The 12,383-nt window shown below is 42.9% G+C and overlaps 1 protein-coding gene across 8 annotated transcripts in view; it reads right to left on the minus strand.

Moving 5' to 3' along the window:
* ZNF236 (zinc finger protein 236) overlaps positions 1-12,383 on the minus strand; it is a 255,861-nt gene that overhangs the window by 36,457 nt on the left and 207,021 nt on the right. The window lies entirely within an intron of this gene.

Below are 12,383 nucleotides of genomic sequence, written 5' to 3' on the forward strand. Positions count from 1 at the left end.
CTCTTAAAAACCAAAATTAGCTTACCTGGTAATGCTGTTTTTAATAACCCTCCAGGACAGGTGCTACATATGAGATATGGGCCCGCCCCCAACAGGAAACACATCAAACTAGCCCTCTATAACTTCCACCTCTAGCCTCTACCTGCCAGTATGTTCCAATTAACTGTTCCGATAGAATGCCTCACATATTACATAAATACATGCTTATACTTAACTCCACATCGTACATGTTTACAACATATAGTTTTTCGTATGCACGTAAGTTCTTCTAGGGTGGGTCACCTGTCCTGGAGGGTTATTAAAAACAGCATTACCAGGTAAGCTAATTTTGGTTTTTTCAAATAACCCTCCAGGACAGGTGCTACATATGAGATGATATGCAATAAGCAACACTAACCTTAGGGAGGGATCACAGCTTGAAGAACTTTCCTTCCAAAAGTCTGTTCTTCCGCTGATAGTAGATCCAGCCTGTAGTGTCTAATGAAGGTGTTCGCCGTCTTCCAGGTTGCCGCCTTGCAGATGTCAGTCGCTGTAGCTCCAGCTCTGTAAGCCCAGGAAGTTGCAACTGACCTAGTTGAGTGTGCTGTTATTTCTTTTGGACAGGGCACTCCTTTAAGTCTATATGCTTCATAAATGCAGGCTTTAATCCATCTTGCTATAGAGGCTTTAGACATGCTCTTCCCTTTTGTTGCACCCGAAAAATTAACAAATAATGTTGTAGATTTTCTAAACTCTTTTACTCTATCTAAATAAAATAATAAACATCTTCTGACGTCTAACTTATGCCATCTAATTTCTCTAGGATCAGTGGCATTTTTACAAAAGGATGGCAAAACAATCTCCTGCATCCTATTGGATAAGGTAGCAACCTTCGGCAAGAATTCACTTGCTGTCTTCAGGACTACTCTATCATGAAAAATGGAACAAAACGGTTCAACAGAACTTAGAGCTTCCAGCTCACTTATCCTCCTTGCTGAGGTAATAGCCACTAAAAAAATGGTCTTCATTGTTAACAATCGTAATGGAATTTCGTTCAATGGTTCAAAATCCTCACTCATCAAACTGTTTAAAACTAAAGTCAAATCCCAACTTGGATATGAACGTTTGATTACCGGCCGAGACCGTTCTACTGATTTCAAAAATCGGATAACTAAGGGTTCCAAGGCTAACCTCCTATTCAGAAAAACTGACAGGGCTGCAACCTGCACTTTCAATGTACTCAATGCCAGCTTCTTGTCAATTCCATCTTGCAAGAATTCTAGTACTGTAGCCAGTCTATTTGATTTCAGACCTGACTCCCTTTTCCATTTAGAAAAGGTCTTCCAATATTTTAGGTAGATTGCCCTTGTAACACTCTTCCTACTGTTTAATATCGTCTTTGTCACTCTGTCAGATAGTCCCCTTCTTTTCAGGATTTGCCCTTCAGAAACCACGCTGTCAGCTGAAGATTGGGAATCTGAATCCATTCGCCTTCTTTTCTGAGGAGGTTGTGCCTGTCTCTCAACTGGATCGGTTTGTCCACTAACATTGATTTTAACATTGGGAACCAGAGTCGTTTTGGCCAATTGGGTGCAATCAGTATCAGATACATTGCAGTTGATCTCAGCTTCTGCATAACTATTGATAATAGAGGGATTGGAGGGAACGCATAGGCGATCTGAAAGTCCCATGTTTGTGCCAACGCATCTACCCCTAAAGCTCCTCTTGGGTCTAATGAGAAGAAATGGTTGCAGTGGGTGTTCTCCCAATTGGCGAACAGATCTATCTGCGGATGGCCCCATCTTTGTGTCAATTCCCTGAATATGTCTGGATTTAAACTTAGTTCCGAATTGGACAATTTTCCTCTGCTTAACAGATCCGCCATGGTATTTAGGGATCCCTTGAGGTGTACTGCTGAAATTGACTGAAGATTTTGCTCCCCCCAATCTAATATCTCCAGTACTAGTCTCAACAGCCGTTCTGACCTTGTTCCACCTTGCTTGTTCAGATACATAACCACTGTAATGTTGTCCGATCGGATCTGAATATGGTGGCCTCTTATCCTGTCTGCTGCTTGAGTCAATGCTCTTTTTACCGCCAGTAATTCTCGATAGTTTGAAGACTGAACTATCACTTCTCTTGGCCAAGTGCCCTGTAAATAAATGCCTTCTATGTGAGCCCCCCATCCTGTGAGGCTGGCATCTGTCGTTAGGACCTTCGTTACTGGACATCTCCATAAGCGACCCTGTATTAGATTGGGCTCTTGAATCCACCAATCCAAGGATTGCTTTATCTTTTCTGGTATGTATAGGGTCTGATCTAGGGCTGACTGATCTCCCTTCCAATTCTGCAGAAGCCACTGCTGTAGAGGTCTTATATGTTTTAGCGCCCAATATACCGCTGGGGCTGTGGAGGTTAAAAACCCCAACAGCCTCATGACTTGCCTGGTTGTCGTAGTTGCTTCCTTCTGACACTGCAGCACCATTGTCTGGAGCTTTAATGTCTTGTCCCCAGGGAGGAACAATCTCTGGACCACCGAGTCTACCCTGAATCCCAGAAACTGAATCTCTTGTGTTGGAAATAGGAATGATTTTTGAAAATTTACTAACCACCCCGTCTGTTCCAAAAGTTGTATCACAATATTCTTGTGCCGCTCCAGATCTTGTATACTGTCGGCTACAACTAATAAATCGTCTAGATAAGGGATTATAAGAATACCCTCCAGATGTAGAGCTCCCACAATTTCTGCCATCACCTTTGTAAAAATTCTGGGAGCTGAAGAGATTCCGAATGGAAGACAGCAAAATTGAAAATGTTCTGGGCCTGAAACTGTCATTACGCTGAAACGAAGAAAAGCTTGAGATTCTTTCCTTATTGGGATATGCCAGTAAGCATCTGTTAGATCTATATTGATCATAAAACAATCTGGGGATAGAAGGTTCCGCATCGTAAACACTGTTTCCATTCGAAATCTTTCGTACTTTATATAAGGATTCAGAGGTTTGAGGTTCAATATCAGCCGATATTTCCCCGTGGGTTTCTTTACTAGAAATATTTTTGAATAAAACCCTTGTTTCTCCTGAGCAGGTGGAACTCTGCATACTACATCTCGTGAGAGCATGTCCTGTACTATTTCCTGCATGGCCCCCCTTTCCTCTGGTAATTTTGGGGCTAAAGTCATTATAAATCGTTTGGGAGGATTTCTTGAAAACTGAATCTTGTATCCATTCTCTATTAGGTCTAAAATGAATTTGTTTTTTGTAATTTCTTTCCAACCTAATAGGAACTTCTTTAACCTTCCCCCCACCTTGTTGGCGTCATGGTTTACTTTTATTTTCCGTTGATGTAAACAACGGATTTCTCTTGGTAAATCCCCTATTGCCTGTCCAGGGTTTACGCCTCTGTTGTTCTCTACTCTGTGTCTGCCTCTTCCGAAAAAACGGTTTCTTTTTTGCTTCAAACTTCCTTTTTTTCGGAAAAGTTGCCTTTTTACTAGCTGTACGCTCCAATACTTCCTGGAGCTGTGGGCCGAACAGTAAATCACCTGAAAAAGGAAGAGTACAAGCTCTAGATTTGGATGCTTGACTACCATCCCATGTTTTTATCCATAAATTTCTACGAGCACTATTTATCAGTGCGGTGGATTTAGCCGTGATTCTTAAAGATTCTGAGGCTGCATCAATGACGTAGTCATTACCCCCCTCTACTACCTCAACAGCTTCTAAAATGTCTTTTTTAGGGGCATCCTCATTAATCAATTTCTTTATTCTTTCCAACCATACTGACATTGTGCGAGATACACAGGAAGTTGCAGCGGCTGGTTTAAAGTTGGTCGCCGTAGCCGACCATGCTTTCTTGAGAGAGAACTCAATCTTTTTATCCCCCGGATCCTTAAGTCGACCCAAATCCTCAAAAGCCAACTCATTATCTTTATCTACTTGGCTAAAGGCTGCATCAAGTTTGGGGCATGACTCCCATAATTTAGCGTCCTCCTCTGAGAAAGGAAATCGCCTTTTAAAACCTCTTGAGATAAACAATCTCTTATCCGGGTCTTTCCATTGTAACATAATCAGATTCTTCATTGAACTATGAAATGGAAAACAGAGTTGCTCTGAGGGTTCCCTACCCGTGTATAACTTATCGTGTAAAGACTTTTCAGATGTTTTCTTTTGTGGAATGTCAAGAGTTGAATAAATTGCCTTAAGTAACTCTTCAGTTTCCTCCGAGGCAAACTTAAATTTAGATGATTTAAAAGCGTCTTCCGCTTCCTCTTGTTCTGATAGTCCCTCTGAAGATCTGGATTCCAGATCCCCAGTTTCCTGGTGACTATCCTCTTCTTCAGAAGAATAAATTATTCTAGGTGTTTTTCCTAAAGCCTTCTTAGGCTTAACTGACTGAGCCGACTGCTGCCCCTGTGCTGAGGTAGTCGGCAAGCTTTCTCTGAAGGCCTTAAAGGTCTCCACCATCTCTTGACGCATAGTGAACATAAAGTCTTTACATGAAGCAGTATTATCTTCATTGATAATGCTTGATATACACTTCTGACAGGAAGCTTTTGGCCAGTGCAGTTGTAAGGGTTTATTACACAGAATGCAACTCCTGGGCCTATCAGAGCTATCAGACTCCATAGCCTCCTAGAAACATACAAAATAACATAATCAATATGTCATACTGATATTCCTTTCATACCAATTAATATGCAAGCAGATGTTGGTAATCCAAAGAAAAACTAGGCATAGTATGTTTCCACCTATTAGTGAAATACCTCTTTTTACAACAGGTATCAATGTAAAATTATATAGACCCTGTGTAAAGTCAATGTTGCTTAAAGCAACGCTAATCCAATTACTGTTAATAATAGTGACAAGCTTTTATCTTTATCATGAAAATAAGCATTGCCATATACCATAAATTATAGCACAAACCAACAATAATATGCTATATAATAGTCAGCCTTGTTGATACCATGTGGCCTAAGTTAATAATCATCATAAAATATTAAACTGTAGCCACCACTATGTACTCAGACCTTACTGATCAGACTGCGGCTTCACCATTACGCAGACCTCATGGATCAGAATACGGCAAAAACAGATTTCAGACCTCCGCAGATCAGACGGGCGACTGTCCTCCGACACTGCCCCACTTACCTGACCTGCCGTCTTCTGCTTTGCGTCCATCTCCTTCACCATCCCAACGCGTGTGAAGGATCTGAACGCCGCGGCATCTAAACAGGCGCCCGAACCGGAACTGGAAATGACGTCACCGGACGTGACGTCATACTCAGGGCGGAAGTACCCTACGGAGAACGCCAATGCCCCTGCCTCCGCATGGACCTGCTGCTCCGCACTCTGCTTCCTCCAAGAGACCACCATTACGCCTCCGCTTGGTGCTGTCCCCTCCGTCGCGCGTATGGCCTCCGCCTTAGCTGCCTCCAATGCCGCTCCTCTGGATACCGCTGCACCTGCCGGATTTAGCCAAAGGAATCCACCAGCCTGTGGATAAAAGGTAACCTCCAGACCCCACCAGGATAAGGCTACCCAAACTAGTTCTCCATGGCCTCAGCACTGCCTGGCTGCTGACCATTCCACTAGCTAGAGAGCTAGGTGTTCCCCGGAACAGGAAACACAAAGAACTGGCAGGTAGAGGCTAGAGGTGGAAGTTATAGAGGGCTAGTTTGATGTGTTTCCTGTTGGGGGCGGGCCCATATCTCATATGTAGCACCTGTCCTGGAGGGTTATTTGAAAAACAGAGATTTAAAGGACCACTATCGCGAAAAAAGTAGGCAGTTAAAATGTGACAGATGACAGGTTTTGGGCCAGTCCATCTTTTTAAGGGGGATTCTCAGGGCTTTCTTTGTTTTCAACAGCATTTCCTGAACAACAGTTGCAAAATCTAACTGACATAATAGTGTGCAAGTGATTAGGGAGGCTGGCTGGTATCTTGCTATTTTGGCAGTTAAACTGTTGTTCAGGAAATGCTGTTTAAAACAAAGCAAACCCTTGAAATACCCTATGAGGAGATGGATTGTTCCAAAACCTGTCGGTTCTGTCAGATTTTAAATGCCTACTTTTTTTGCGATAGTGGTCCTTTAACAAGCTATATTCCAGCCAAAACAATCCTACCTAAAAGGAAGCAAAATTGCTGAGCATTTGTACTCACATAAACACTATTAAAATGGTTTATGAGAAAACTAGTTTTAGAATTAAATAGCAATGAGCTAAACACGGACACTTAAACTATGTCAGAGCCCAAATACAGACGAGAAACGGGGGGAGGGGGGGAGTAGGCATGTATGGTGAGCTGTCCTGATGCTTACCGCTCCCCCCCGTTCTCCTTTCAGCCTCCTCCTGTAGCTGCAATTGCCACATACCACGGCCGGGGTTCCGTACTGATGTACGCATGCTGGCAGAGGTTGCGTGCTATAGCATGCGTGCAGCCCGGCCGAGAAGCCGCAATACTCCCGACCCTGCCTTCCAGAAGACGGGGCCACGGGGCAATTGCAGCTACAGGCTAGGGCAGAAAGGAGAACGGGGAGCGGTGAGCATCAGGACAGCTCACCATACATGCCTGCTCCCCTCGTTTTAAGAAGTAGTCCGCCGCACCACGTCTTGCATTAAAGCTCTTTTATTGGTATCAAAGTTAAAAGATAACCATGAGCAGCTATTTTAATCCCTGGTCTTTCTGACAATGGCAACTTGGTACTGCATATTTTCCGCACTAAGCTGTTAGTCTTTTTTAGCCACTGCAAACATGGTTTCACATGTAAAGCTTCAGACACTATGACCATTTATTTGATAAGCAGCACAAGGATTATTATGTTTTTATCGTTAGATTAGTGTTAGGTCTTCCCCGAGGGGGTACATCACCGCCGTGGGGAAGTCTATTAGGTAATCATTTGTGCACACATTATCACTGAAGCTAACACCCCCCTTCGCTTGTAGTGAGTGCTAGTTGTGTAATATAGTCCAGTTATTGGAGCTCTGCACATCAATGCAGATAAATCATTCAGTTATAAGTTGTTTGAAAGCGCTGCCATGTCTCCCACTTTGCAAATTGAATGTAAGTATACTTTTGGCTAGCTGCATTCACTGCTTCACAGTAGATTAGAATTAGCACATAATCTACATCTGTTTTGTATTCAAGGCATGTATTTAGTTCCAGAGGGGCTCTGCATTGCCTCTGTAGGCTTGCAATTCAGATGCATCCTTGAGCACGGTCACTTTTTTGTCTGTTCAGACACTATGAGCCCGATCCAATTCACTTTTTCTCCTAGGAGATAATTATTAATCTTTTGTTTGTTTAACTCATCAGCACTCTGCAATTGAAAAAGTACTAAAAAGTAGGTAAAAAAAGTTCTGTCAAAATTACCAGTATTCTGAGTATTTTCTGGTTTGCTTGTGACTTAAGACATTTTTTGATAAGATGTGAAATATCAAGGAGATATGTAGGCCAAAAAATGAATTAGATTGGGCCTTATGGTCCATATGCAATTAACTTTTTTCTCCTGAGTTTTACCAAGGTGATATTTTATTGTCAAAAATTCAATACAAAATGGCCTCAATTCACTAAGCAGTTTAGACTAATCTACAGATGGTTTTTAGTCTACTGATTGCTTGGTCAGTTGCATCAAAGGGGAATTCACTATTACCAAATGTTTTAGACCTGGTCTAAACCATTTGGTAATTAGGTGGGTAAAGTAGGGGAATTGATCAAAAGATGCAATTCACAAACAAGTAGCTATGACTGACATCCTTCTCCTTTGATGAGCTCTCCTCTCTATACAATTCATCTCCTGCATAATTAATTCAAAAGGTTCCATACTCACATCTGAAATACCTCACAGAATTACTTTACTGGTCTAATCTCTGTCAGAAAAAGTGGGCATGGTTACTTCTTGTTTGTCTTTATGAATTGTATAATTACTGAATGTTAGACCGAGTCTAAAAACAGGTCTAAAACATTACAAACCATCACCAGACTAAAAACCATCTGTAGACTAGTCTAAACTGCTTAGTGAATTGAGGCCAATGCGTACATTTGCCACAGCAACTAATAGAGAAAATGCACACTGTGCAAAATTATGCTGCACCAAGTTTTTTTCTACAGCATGTAAAATTCACATTTAAATGTGAACTATCTCTGACTTATATTGGCTTTAACTTGAAATGCATATTTGTACGGAAAAAGGCATGCAATGAAGTGTGCAATCTGCCTTTTCACTTTAATATCTAATACTATTAAGGTGGCCATACACTGGTCGATTTGCCATCAGATCGACCAACAGATAGATCCCTCCCTGATCGAGTCTGATCAGAGAGGGATCGTATGGCTGCCTTTACTGCAAAGAGATTGTGAATCGATTTCAGCATGAATCCGATCACAATCTGTGGAGCTGCCGCCACCCCCGCCAGCTATACATTACCTGCTCCGGCCGGCGCGAGTCCCCCTCTGTCCCTGCTGTTCCTTCTCCTGCTGGGCTCCGGGTTCCGGCTGGCTTCACTTCTTTCTGTCCGGGGAAGTTTAAGCAGTAGAGGGCGCTCCAGCTGGGTGGCTGGATAATGTAATGGTTAAGGGCTCTGCCTCTGACATGGGAGACCAGGGTTCGAATCTCGGCTCTGCCTGTTCAGTAAGCCAGCACCTATTCAGTAGGAGACCTTTGGCAAGTCTTGCTAACACTGCTACTGCCTATAGAGCGCGTCCTAGTGGCTGCAGCTCTGGTGCTTTGAGTCCGCCAGGAGAAAAGCGCTATAGAAGTGTTTGTCTTTTACTGTTTAAACTTCCTGTCGGGACAGGAAGTAAGTGAAGCCAGTCAGAACCCGGAACCCAGCGGAGAAGGAGCAGCGGGAAAAGAGGGGATACGCGCCGGCGGAGCAAGTAATGTATTGCCACTAGCGTCAGTCATCGGGCATTTGAACGCTGCTATCGACGCACTCACAACCCGCCGGCGATTGAGCAAAATCTTCCGCATGGACAGGAACGATTGATTTCGAACGGAAATCGATCGTTCTGTCAGCGTTTGCGCAACGATTTCACAGCAGATTCGATCACACTGATCAAATCTGCTGTAGATCGGCGGGAAAATTGTTAGGTGTATGGGCTCCTTTATCCTACAATCCTAACATAACATTTCTCTTCTAGTGCTAGACTATTCTACCCTAAAATAACCCCCTTAGTGCCTGCTATTATTGTTCCCCCTTACTCTAGCATAACCCTCAAAGCTTAAAATTCATCTCAAACCCACAAGGCACCCCCTAACCACACATAAAACCTGAGTTATTGCAAATACATTCTGCTTTAAGACGGAAACGTTATATTTTATTGACTGTTTTTTGTATAGTTCACACCTGGTAAAGATCTGACATGTAAGGATAAAAATGTTTTTTTCCCCCTCTTTATTGTATGTCTTAAAAAAACTATAATACTCACTTGTTAAAGTGCTAGTGTACTTACGATGATCTCATTTTATAAACTGTTATGTTACCCTCAGTATGTTCATCATAAACGGTTTTATTATACAGATAATAATCTAGCTATAGTGAATAAGGATTCCTGTTTGAAAATGTTATATGCCAGTTTTTCAAACTTACCGGTACTGGTAATGGTTTCCCTTCATGATTATTTGTCTGCATTGCTTATAATCCCTATGCAGCTCTTATTAGTGCTTAAAGGGAACCTTAACTAAAAAAAAAACCATGAGTTTCACTTACCTGGGGTATCTACCACCCCCCTGCAGCCATCCTGTGCCCTCGCAGTCTCTCATGGCTCCTCCGGTCCCCCGCTGCCAGCTAGTTTCGTTTTTGCCGACTGGGAGTCGGCCGGCAGCCATGTGTACATTTTTACGCATTCCAGCTGGTGCAGGAAGCTATCGCGGACATTAACAAGTACATTTTTACGCGTTACAGGTGCAATGCGTAAATTTTTACGCATTGCATCCGTAACGCGTAAAAATGTACTTGTTAATATCCGCTAAGCTTCCTGCACCAGTGGGAATGTGTAAAAATGTATGCATGGCTGCCGGCCGACTCCCAGTCGGCAAAAACGAAACTAGCTGGCAGCGGGGGACCGGAGGAGCCATGATTGACTGCGAGGGCACAGGATGGCTGCAGGGGGGTGGTAGATACCCCAGGTAAGTGAAACTCATGTTTTTTTTTTTTTAGTTAAAGCGGAATATAACCCTGCATTTCAACTTTGCTCTAAAACATTATTTACAGTATATTATATGCAACCAGCATTTTTTTTTTAATAGACTAGCATTGGAAGGGTTACACAGGGCTTTAAAGTTCCTGGAGATTTCTGCAGACGCATCCGAAGCTGAAATAGACACATTTTGTTTACATAAATGTATCTAAGTGTTGAATGTTACACACTTTGGCTGTCCTCCAGCTCAGTCAGAGAGAGTGAGTCACATTCAACACTTAGATACATTTATGTAAACAAAATGTAACTATCTGAGCTTCGGATGCGTCTGCAGAAATCTCCAGGAACTTTAAAGCCCTGTGTAACCCTTCCAATGCTGGTCTAGTAAAAAAAAAATGCTGGTTGCATATAATATACTGTAAATAATGTTTTAGAGCAAAGTTGAAATGCAGGGTTATATTCCGCTTTAAAGGGAAGATTCGTGCTGCAAAAAAAAAAAAAAACTGCACTCACCTGGGGCTTCTTTCAGCTCCTGGCAGTCGATCGGTGCCCTTGGCGCAGCTCCTCTCCCTCCGGGCATCCAGCGGTGAAGAAGCAGACCTCGCCAGGTCGGCTTCCGGGTCGGCGTCATGTGCGTTCCACGGCACGGGTCACGTGGTGTACATGATGTCATCGGGTCTCTACTGCGCAGTAGAGACCCGATGACGTCTCTACACCACGTAACACCCGCCGTGGAGCGCACAGAAGCCGACCTAAAAGCTGACCTGGCGAGGTCAGCTTCTTCACCGCTGGATGCCCGGAGGGAGAGGAGCTGCGGCGAGGGCACCGATCGACTACCAGGAGCTTGAAGAAGCCCCAGGTGAGTGCAGTTTTTTTTTAGCAGTGTGAACCTTCCCTTTAAGGTTCCCTTTAAACACACATAAGTAAGTCTTTTTAGATACACTTTAAGTGAAGCCTCACTGAACGTTTTATGTAGTAGTGTGTAAAAAGCCTAAGAAACAATGGGCCTACTTAGTAAAACTGTAAAACGCCACCTGACTTTAAACCAGGGATGTTGAACTCCAGTCCTAAAGGGCTGAGGACCTCACACATGTGGTTCATCAAGTAGAACACACTTCTCCATTTCTCAGTCCATCCTAAACACTGGCATGGCTATGGGCCTCGGGGACTGGATTTCGACATCTGTGCTATTAACAGTCCAACTAAATATAATATGCTTTTTAGTTCACATTGTATCAGACCAAAAACATATTTTAGAAATCAGTGTTGAGGGGCTTTATTTTTATTCTACCCATGGATGCTGTACAAAGGGGTAACTCTAGTGGCTGAATAGTGTAGTGGTTAAGGGCACTGCCTCTGACACAGAACACCATGTTTTGAATCTTGGGCGAAACAAGTACCTATTCAGTAAGGAGTTCTGAAAGGGAAACTGAGAAGGATATGGATTTTTCCTTTGAAAATAATACCAGCTGCCCGACTCTCCTGCTGATCCTGTGTCTCTAATACTTTCAGCCACAGCCCCTCAACACGCATGCAGATCAGGTGATCTGACTGGAGTCAGACTGGATTAGCTGCATGCTTGTTTCAAGTGTGTGATTCAGCCACTACTGCAGCCAAAGAGATCAGCAGGACTGACAGTCAACTGGTATTGTTTAAAAGGAAACATCCATATCCCTCTCAGTTTAGGTTCCCTTTAAGCCTCATACACACCTACCAACAATCTGTCAATCTTCCAAACTTGTCTGTTGGAAGATAAGTTGGGTGTGTGTAGCTGACAAACAACCAGATGCCCAACTGATAACAGGTTGTTTGCCAGATACAATCAGTGGATCAATCTGACCAACTATCACGCAGGTTGGAATGTGTGTACAACTCTTTTGAATAACTTTATTGTTTTTGAATGTGGACAAGATGTGAAGTTTGTCATTTAGCTTGCACACATAGTAGTTAAGTGAGTTGGGTGGCGAGTGTGTATGTACTTGTCAGGTAAACAACTTGTTGTGTTGTTGGTCGTGTTGTGCATTAAGTTGGATGTGTGTATGAGCCTTTAGGCAAGACTCCCTGACACTACAGGATGGCCCATTGGGCACGCCCTTAGTGGCTGCAGCTCTCATGCACTATGAATCCAAGAGGAGAAAAGGACTATACAAATGTAAGCATTATTCTTGTTTATATAGTGAATGCAACTAGCATAAAAATGCTAAAGCCTTCATGTGTACCTGAATTTAAGAGTTAAAAAAAGTCATAACAGTAATGCAGGGTTA

The sequence above is a fragment of the Hyperolius riggenbachi genome, chromosome 5 (assembly GCF_040937935.1).
Source record: "Hyperolius riggenbachi isolate aHypRig1 chromosome 5, aHypRig1.pri, whole genome shotgun sequence".
NCBI classification, from domain to species: domain Eukaryota; kingdom Metazoa; phylum Chordata; class Amphibia; order Anura; family Hyperoliidae; genus Hyperolius; species Hyperolius riggenbachi.